Genomic DNA, 11,023 nt, shown 5'->3' on the forward strand with positions numbered 1-11,023 from the left:
AAAGACAAAGTTTCTCATACATTTTTCAGCTCACATCTTGCCTTAGTAAAATTTAAACCTGAATGGAACATGACTCTTTAAAATTAAACTGCTCCAAAACTGAAGCAATGCTGATTGGTGTTAACTGTTAGTTTAAGTAAATTTGTTCCTTTAAAATCACTCTTGGTGATGAAATCATCAGACCTTCTTCTACTGCAAGAAATCTTGGTGTCATTTTTGGATTCCTCCCATTCTTATTCGACCCACACTTATCACATTAAAAATCATGTCTCCAATAAGGTGGTGGTAAGAGAACTCCAGTTTCATTTGGCACTTCACCATTACTTTAAAACTCAGGAGCACATCGGTGGTCTTTGAGTTTTTCTCTGTGTTCCTCCTGGTTTTGAAGATTGAGAGTTTTGCTTGGCCAAGAAGATAACTTCCCAGCACACACTTTTCTGTGTGGAATCACAGGTAATAATCACTGTGCTACTATGCGACCCTGTGGACCCTGTGTAGATAGATAGATAGATAGATAGATAGATAGATAGATAGATAGATAGATAGATAGATAGATAGATAGATAGATAGATAGATAGATAATAAATTTAGTATAGTAGGTGGGATTGGATAGATAAATAGATTTCATTTTGGATTCCTCCCATTCTTCTTCGACCCACACTTATCACATTAAAAATCTTTCTTATTTCCACCTCCATAACATAACCCATGTTTGCTCATTCTTTTCCTTTTCTAATGCTGATAAACTTGTCCATCCTTACATTACATCCCACATCAACAACATGAACTACTTACTGGTGAGTGCCCCATCTAATTTGCTCTTACAGCTCCAAACTCCAGGATGGACTGCACTACGTTTCACATAAGCTCTTTTACACTGAATATCATTGCGTCTTTTTCATGTTAAATGTGATAGATATATAGATAGATAGATAGATAGATAGATAGATAGATAGATAGATAGATAGATAGATAGATAGATAGATAGATAGATAGATAGATAGATAGATAGATAGATAGATGTTGGATGGCCAGGGATATCCCAAGCATTACACACAAAAGCAGACCTCTTGAATGGGATACAATCCGATGGACCTGCAGTCAGGTCAAATAGATAGATTATATAACCAAAAGTATGTGGATACATGACCATCACACCATTTCCAAACTTGCTGGCATCCTATTCCAAAACCTTGGGCATTAATATGGAGTTGGCCCCCCTATCCCAGTCTCCCGTTTTCTGAGAAGGTTTTTCCACAAGATTGTAAAGTGTGTATGCAGTAGTAGGATGTTGTACTGTGTTAGCCATTATGGATGCAAGGAGAAGTCAAGCACAATGACACCTTTTATTGGCTCACTAAATAGATTACATTATGCAAGCTTTCGAGGCAGCTTAGGACACTTATTCAGGCAAGATGGGGCCCGAGCTGCCTTGGAAGCTTGCATATTGTAATCTTTTTAGTTAGCCAATAAAAATGTCTATGTGAACATGTTGGCCCATTCATCCACAAAGCAATTGTGAGGTCAGGGACTAATGTTGGGTAAAAAGACCTGGATTACAATTCATCTGAAGAGTGTTCAGTAGGGTTGAGGTCAGGGCTCTGTGCAGGCCACTCGAGTTCCTCCATGCTTTTATGGACCTGGCTTTGTGCATGGGGCAGAGTCCTGCTACAACAGAATAAGGTCCTCTCCAAACTGTTACCACAAATTTGGAAGTGTACAATTGTCTAAAATATCTTTGTCTGCTGTAGCATTAACAATACCCCTCACTGGAACCAAGGGGCTAATTCCAAACCCTGAAAAACAGCCCCAGACCATTATCCCTCCTCCACTAAACTTTATAGTAGGCACAATGCAGTCTGTAAAGTAGCGTAATCCTGGCATCCTCCAAACACAGATTCAACCATCAGACTGCCAGATAGTAAGGCACGGTTCATCACTCTAGAGGACATGTTTCCACTCTTCCTGAGTCCCATGGTGACATGCTTTATTCCACTCTAGCCAACACTTGGCATTGTGCACAATGATCTTAGGCTTGTGTGCAGCTACTCGGCCATGTAAACCCATTTCATGAAAGCTCCTGATGCACAGTTCTTGTGACAACGTTGCTTCCAATGGAAGGTTGGAACTCTGCTGTGAATGATGCCACATGAGGATATGTGAACTTCACGCTCCATGTGCTTCACTACTCGGTTGCCCCACTCTGAGAGTTTGCGTGGTTTGTAATTTCATAATTGAATTATTCTTGCTCCCAACACTTCCCCTTCACAATAGTAGTACTTACATGCACCAGGGCAGATCTAGTAGAGAAGAAATTTCATGTCATGATTTGTGGCAAAATAGTATCCTACAGCAATCCCGGGTTTAAAGTCACTGAGCTCTTCTGTAAGACCCTTCACTTTGTTAATGGTGATTTGTAATTTGTAGGGTAATACATAAGAACATCATGGCTAACTCGATGAACTAATTGAAACAGTGCAATTTCTCTGTTAAGTTAGTAAGTGCTTAGAAAACTTTGAAGCTCACGGCTGAGTCATTCAGTGGTTGATCACAGGTAAAACAGTCAGCTAAGTTCTCCAGGAGTGTGAAACGTGGATCATCTCAGCTTCTATTCCCTTCCTGCCTATGCTGCGTGGTCCTTTCACCCACTCATTTTATCTCTGCATGCACTTTTCTCTTGGTGGAGGAATGAATTTGGACTTTTTGACGCTCATCCTCACTCACTCCTTTCTCCTGCCTTCTTCCTCTCTACCAGATTTATCGGTGGGCTCTACCGCCTGAAGCACTTCAGCTTGATATAATGGCCTCCTCTCTCTTTCCCTCTCTCTCTTCTTCAAATCTGAATTTTTTGGCCAAACACGAATAAGAAGCCACACATCTGAAAAGAAAGACTTCCCAGCATTCCTGCAGTGAGGCACTATATTTATAATTGCTGAGAATATGTGCTGCGAAGAGTCTGCTGCTATCCTGAGCCAAGACTTCTTTAGCATGCGAGGGAGTGTGTGGCAGCTCTCAGACTTGTACTTATTCTTTTTTTTTTTTTAATATTGTCCTCAATAGCAGGGGGAAGGTGTCGGTGTTGGTGGGGGGAGGGGGTGTTTATATAAGAGTTCTTTTTTCAAAGCCAGATATGCTCCTCCACTGAGCAGATTGCAAAGCAACACCACCACCCCCAAAAGACTTTGATTTGTGTTTGCACCTCGGCAGCGCCTCGGCCCTGCGGCGCACTGATATTAGTCAATGCAATCTGTGCTCACTCAAGTCGCATCTCTGGAAGAAAGAAAGAAAGAAAGAAAGAAAGAAAGAAAGAAAGAAAGAAAGAAAGAAAGAAAGAAAGAAAGAAAGAAAGAAAGAAAGAAAGAAAAATATTACTTATTGCATAGTCCGGACTATCTTGCCCCCAAAACCCCACTTCCATTATTTTCCACCAACCTGTCCTACTTTCTAAAATGGAACTTGTCTGTGTCTTTATTAGCCACAGAAAAGCAGAATGCTAGTAGTGGCCATCATTTTCATTCTGTGCCAGGCGGAATGCGTCTCATATGTTTCATCATTACAAGACGGGAGTGAAAAATGCAGCTTCACACATTCTCCTCTTAAAAGGACCTGACTGCAGATCCTTCAGATTGCATCCCATACATCCCACACAGCAGAAGTATAATAAACTTGCAATCTACTCTATCTATCTATCTATCTATCTATCTATCTATCTATCTATCTATCTATCTATCTATCTATCTATCTATCTATCTATCTATCTATCTATCTATCTATCTATCTATCCTGCCACCTATACTAAAATAAAGTCTATCTATCTATCTATCTATCTATCTATCTATCTATCTATCTATCTATCTATCTATCTATCTATCTATCTATCTATCTATCTATCTATCTATCTATCTATATACAGGATAGAAGGAAGGGATAGCAAGCTGCAGAGGGGGATAGGAGATTGTAGATTCTTCTTATTTCACTTCAGTGCTGGGGTTTTGAGTCAATTGTTGGTGGGTTTTGACTATCAATGGGCTACTTACAAAGAAATGAGGTACCTTCTTTTGAGAGCTTCCTGCTTATGACTAGCAAATTACTTTTTTTTTTTATCTGTTTTATTTTTCTGTTCTTTTTAGCTTTTCTATTTGGTATTTTTGCAAATGTCATCCCAATAACCCCAATCCCTATTATGAATCAGAAATCATTAGGCAATGGTAAAAGTAAGAGACTCATCAGAAAGAGGGATGGGCGAGGGCTGTCCTCCCATGTCTGACTATCAATTATCTGAGCATGATGTGGTCAGAATCGAGAAGGCTGAGTTCTGGAGCCGTGGACACTGCTCCACTTCTCCTGAACCTGACATGGAATGAGATTTAGTTGCATGTCATGTCATTGTACTGCAAGTAGTCTGCTCTGCGGCGTCCACTTCACACTTCAGACTGAGAGCAAAATATGCACGCACGCGCACACACACACTCACAGCCACACACGGCCACAAGTCCTTGGCTCACACTTTCCTCATCCGCCCATCCTCCCTCCTGCTCTGCTGCCCTACTCCTGTTGCTTCTACAGAGCTCCTTACAGATAGATGTTGCCTAGCAACCTCCTCCTGCCCTTTACTGATTGGTCAGATGTGAATTCTCACTTGTGCCAGTGCTGCAGGCGTTTTCTTTAAAGATGAAAGAATGCATAGACTCCAGCACACATGTGGGGACGTGTTACTAGCTGGAAATGGAGTGCAAGGAAGAGTGACAGCTGACATAAAACCCCAAAATTGTTATTATATATAAATATCTATCTATCTATCTATCTATCTATCTATCTATCTATCTATCTATCTATCTATCTATCTATCTATCTATCTATCTATCTATCTATCTATATATACACGTGTGTGTGTGTGTGTATAATTATTATATATAATCATTTTTATATGTGGACTCATACTCACTCACAAAACATGCTGATTTATATATCCCGGTACATACATATATACACATATATAGTAAATATTGTTATATCAAGGTACAAATCTTTTAATACTAATATACTAGTCTTTCAAACAACACGCTTCACTGAAATCTAAATATAATATTACCTGCATTTTGAATTAAATTAAGGGCAAGTTAGACACTATTTTGGTAAATTATTTATTGATATGATATATTGACACAGACACACACACACAAAGTTTGGTGTTTTCGCATCTTTTTCTTCAACATTGAATCACAGCAGGTTTCATTTATCTTTTTTTGACACCAGTAGAAAAAGACACTTTAATGTCAAAATGAAAACAGATCTCTACAAACTGGTCTAAATTAATGAGTAAACCACAAAATAATTGTTTCCAAAAGTAACCCCCACACTTTATTATGACACCCCTAAATCATTACAGGGGCAGCCAGTTGGCTTTAGAAGTCCCAGAATTGGGTCAATGGAGATTACCTGTCTGAGGTTTCAATTGATTGTAATATAAATGCACTTCGGTATCTAGCCGTTCCAACCTGTGGTGGGTCAGTTCGGTGGCCTAATCTACACAATGATGACAGAAGACAACAACTACTCTGTGAAAAGTATTTGAAAAGTATGAGTCTGCATAGTCTGTGGTGGGCTGGCGCCCTGACCAAGGTTTGTTTCCTGCCTTGCACCCTGTGTCTGCTGGGATTGGCTCCAGCAGACCCCCATGACCCCGTACTTAGGATATAGTTGGATTATGGATGGATGGCTGGCTGGATAGAATCTGCATAGTTTTTCTTATGTAATTTATCTATCTGACCTGTCTGTAGCTCCTTCTGAGGTCTGCTTTTGTGTGTAATACTTGGGATGTCCAAAGCCATTCACTATCTATCTATCTATCTATCTATCTATCTATCTATCTATCTATCTATCTATCTATCTATCTATCTATCTATCTACACAGGGTCCACAGGGTCGCATAGTAGCACAGTGATTATTACCTGTGATTCCCCACAGAAAAGCAAGTGTGTGTTGAGAAATTATCTTCTTGGCCAAGCAAAACTCTCAATCCTCAAAACCAGGAGGAACACAGAGAAAAACTCAAAGACCACCGATGTGTTCCTGAGTTTTAAAGTAATGGTGAAGTGCCAAGTGAAACTGGAGTTCTCTTACCACCACCTTATTGGAGACATGCAGACCTTCTGCAATTGATGGGGGCTTGGGGGTTGTGTTCTGTTGAGAAGGGAAAGTTGGTGACTGGGTGGTGACTTCTTTAAATGTCCCTGGATGGTTGAAAGCACAGAAAAGAAGACGTACTAGAGAATACAGTGCTGTGTGTATAATAGTGAATTATGTGCTGAGTAGGAGGATTGTACAGGGGGAATAGTGGAGGTCTAAAATGTCGACATTAATCAAATTCTCGAGGTTTAGATTTTTGGGGGAGTAGTTGAGGTCTAAAACGCAGAGTTTCATCAAATTCTTGAAACTGAATTTTTGGACGATTACAATACTTTCCCTCCGAGAAAGTAAATCGGACTCAGGGAGGTCTAAAATGTCGAGATTCAACAAGATCTCGAGGTCGACTTTTCGAACAAATGCAAAACTTTCCTTACGAGAAAGTAAATCGGACTCAGGGAGGTCTAAAACGAGGAGATTTATTAAAATGTCGAGGTCGAAGTTTTGGACAATTACAATACTTTCCCTATACTTTATATACAAGAAAGTAAAAAGTGAAGTGACATGAATGCTTTTTGAAGGAAAATGCATTATAAGCATTATAATTCTGGGTGGTCATTCATTGGTTGTTCGATCTCAAGCACACTGAGCCCGTCCCTACAAACGAACACAGACTGGTGGAGTACATGACCGGTGGTCTTGGTAACACACCGGGACTGCCTTTGACTCATTAAGATTATGTAAATGAAGTCTGTGACTGGACACAGCTGGAAGGCTTTTGTTATGTGACATGGTCTGAAGAGAGTTGGATGATTTCTGGGCACTGTGGCTCAGTGTTTAGTTGTAGGGACCTGGTCAGGCTTCCAACCCAGTTTGTCTGTGGAGTTTGTCTTTTTTTCCATTGTCTAATTGATTTTTTCTTTTTTCTCCCCCCAATTATTCTTGGATGCTGCAAGTGAAAGTGTACAAGTGTGTGAAAGTTTGCCACAAAACAGGCTGATGCCCCCTCTAGGGATGTTTCCTACTTTATACCTCTTTCTTCCAGCATCAGTTCTGGCTTCCCACCACCTTATCACAGAAAAAGGCTAAATCTGAAAATGTACAGACAGATAAAATGAACATCGACAGCATACAGTAAAGCCACTTATACACAAATAACAAATAAAGCAAAACACACAATGACAGAGAAGTCACCCAAGACAGCGAGGACAGAACAAGTGACACTGGCTGTATGTTAGTGTGTCACTTTGACAGCTGCTCTTTGTGCCACCTCTGCTTCATGTCGCATTATACTGTATGTCTTGTCTCTCTTGTATTTGATTTCATTTACCGAGCCCACCCCCCTGCTGAGCCACAGGCTTCTCTTACACTCCTCTCTGTCTCTCCCTTATTCTCCCCAGACATCCGGTATAACGCAGGACATAAAATATTAACACAGCATCGGAGGTGCTGAAAGGAAGTCATTTTCAGAGGCATCTCCAGGGTGCCGAGGCTTTCAAATGATGGCAGCCTTCATTTTCTTTACCATGAAGGGGAAACCTGATGTCATGTGATCCCTTATCGCATCCCTCCCTCTCTTGGAGGTCCCTAATTAAAATAAAGGCTTCTGAAGGCTTGACGATCAGACATCCGGAGGTCCTGTTCATTAACATGCTGGCATGCTGGGATGCAGAGTGGCAGGGCACCCTAGGATGCCAGGCAAGAATACAGAGATGGATGAACAGGGAGTGGGCTGCCACCTAGCACTGTTGGATACCCTGCTGGGCACCATTTTCCCTTCACGTGTGCTCCCATATTTCAACGATAAGTTGTTAGGATTAGCCAAATTCTAATTTCCAGGGTATCACTTCAGCTGCCTGTGGATTGGCTGGTCTTTCCATCCGTCATGGCTTTCTCCACCCTCACCACCAAGATCCACCTTCATTTGACCTTCTAATGTTGGCACATTTCAAGCACCTCTGATTCCCCACAACTTAAAGCTCAGTTACACAGACTGAAAAATCTATCATGTTATGTTATAAATTACTTTTTAACGGTGACAAGCATTAGGCAATTATGGGGAAAGAATAATAATAATAATAATACATTACATTTATATAGAGCTTTTCTAATCTACTCAAAGTGTTTTACATACAGTAGACAGTAGAGGAGTCACTTCAACCACCATCAATTTGTGGCATCCACCTTAATGATGTGATGGCTGCCACTGTTCTGCCAGTATGCTAAGCACACATTAGCTATTAGATAATGAAGTGGTGAGAGAGATAGGCAATAATGGACTAAATCAGGGGGTCAGAATGACCATGGTGGGCAAATTAGTCAGGACGCTGCTGTACACCTTACTCTTTTCGAAAATACCCATAGATTGTTAATGAGAAAAGGGAGTTAGGAACTCAATTTTACATCTTATCCGAAGGATGGTTAGCAATTTAACACCAACATTGGGATCCACACAAAGACCACAAGGGCAAGAGCAACCTGATGGCCTCAGCAATACCCCACAATATCTAAATACAAAACCACTACTGGGTTTTATTATTCTTCTCATTCCCATAAAGATGAATCCAGAAAAAAGTAAGAATACCCTTAATAGTGCAGGGACATTCTCCACTGTGGTCTATACCCTGATGTTAAAACATCCTTATTGTGAGATTAGTACTGTACAGTTTCCTCAACACGGTCATGCCAATGCTCTGTGGGTTGGAGGTGAGAGAATCGGCAGATGCTTCAGACCACATAAAATGACTGAATGCAAGCACTCTCTGTCCTGTGCTCCTGCTCACAGAGCAGCTGGCAGAACTGAAGCCCTCAGACACGTGGATGAGCACTTTGAGCCATAAGTGCATTGTGCCCTACCTCATTGCTTACTGGGGGTGGCTGGTTGTGTGTCTGTATGTGGATAAACACTCACAGAGCCAAAGTAAACAGTAACCGTGAGAGACGCCAGGTGTCAGCCTGCCCCAGCTGAGACGTTACACCAGAATTCCTCTGGCAAACACATTGTGGACACTTCTCTTTAGCTTAGGGCATCATCAGTGCCGCTCAGGTGGACTTATGTCTTGGCTTACTGTCACTGAATCTGTGTAAATGACAGCAGTCCTTGAGGTTTACAAGTGCTGACATTAGAAACCTCTTAGTATTAACAGCACAGATAGATAAATAATAATAATAATAATAATAATAATAATAATAATAATAATAATAATACATTTTATTTATATAGTGTATTTCCCATGCTCAAGGCACATAGATAGATAGATAGATAGATATGGAAGGCAGTATATAATAGATAGATAGATAGATAGATAGATAGATAGATAGATAGATAGATAGATAGATAGATAGATAGATAGATAGATAGATAGATAGATAGATAGATAGATAGATAGATTTTAATTCTAGCATAGTAGGCAGGATCAAGCCCGGATAAATGGGGAGGGTTACATCAGGAAGGGCATCCTGATTGGTCGAGCTCCGGGTTAACAACGACTGCCACCGGTACTATTAGCCAACAGGGTGCCGGCGGAAATTGGGCTACTTTTGGCCAAAAAAGAAGAAGGAGAAGAACAGGAGGGAGACGTGTCCAGAGGCAGTAGGAGAGGAGGAAAGTAAAGAGAATGGAACTGAGGGTAGGAACTTTGAATGTTGGCAGTATGACTGGTAAGAGGAGAGAGTTAGCAGATATGATGGAGAGAAGGAAGGTTGATATATTGTGTGTGCAAGAGACTAAATGGAAGGGGAGTAAGGCCAGGTGGATTGGAGGTGGATTCAAATTGTTCAATCATGGTGTGGATGGGAGGAGAAATGGAGTAAGAGTTATTCTGAAGGAACAGTATGTCAAGAGTGTTTTGGAGGTGAAAAGAGTGTCAGACAGAGTAATGATTATGAAGCTGGAAATTGGAGGTGTGATGATGAATGTTGTTAGTGCATATGCACCACAAGTTGGGTGTTAAATGGGTGAGAAAGAAGATTTTTGGAGTGAGTTGGATGAAGTGATGAACAGTGTACCTAAGGGACAGAAAGTGGTGATTGGAGTGGATTTCAATGGGCATGTTGGTGAAGGGAACAGTGGAGACGAGGAGGTGATGGGTAGGTATGGTGTCAAGGAGATGAATGAAGAAGGTTAGAGGATAGTGGATTTTGCCAAAAGGATGGACATGGCTATGGTGAATACGTATTTTAAGAAGAGGGAGGAACATTGGGCTACGTACAAGAGTGGAGGAAGAGGCACACAGGTAGATTACATCCTATGCAGAAGAGTTGATCTGAAGGAGATTGAAGACTGCAAAGTGGTGGCAGGGGAAAGTGTAGTTAAGCAGCATAGGATGGTGGTCTGTAGGATGACAATGGAGATCAAGAAGAGGAAGAGAGTGAGGGCAGAGCCAAGGATCAAATGGTGGAAGTTGAAAAAGGAAGACTGCAAGGTTGAGTTTAGGGAGGAGGTGAGACAGGCACTGGGTGGCAGTGAAGAGTTACTAGATAGCTGGGAAACTATAGCAGATGTAGTAAGGGTGACAGCAAGAAGGGTGCTTGCTGTGACATCTGGAAAGAGGAAGGAGGAAAAGGAAACCTGTTGGTGGAATGAGGAAATACAGGAGAGTATACAGAGGAAGAGGTGGGGTACAGAGAGGGGCCGAGCTGGAAAAGATGAGCAGCAGGTTAGGGTGATGAAGGATAAAGATGGAAATGTACTCACAAGTGAGGTGAGTGTGTTGAGCAGATGGAGAGTACTTTGAGAGGCTGCTGAATGAAGAGATGAATGAAGAGAACGAGAGAGAGAAAAGGTTGGAAGATGTGGAGATAGTGAATCAGGAAGTGCAACGGATTAGCAAGGAGGAAGTAAGGACAGCTATGAAGAGGATGAAGAATGGAAAGGCCGTTGGTCCAAATGACATAC

This window comes from Polypterus senegalus, chromosome 10, assembly GCF_016835505.1.
Source record: "Polypterus senegalus isolate Bchr_013 chromosome 10, ASM1683550v1, whole genome shotgun sequence".
Lineage (NCBI taxonomy): Eukaryota > Metazoa > Chordata > Cladistia > Polypteriformes > Polypteridae > Polypterus > Polypterus senegalus.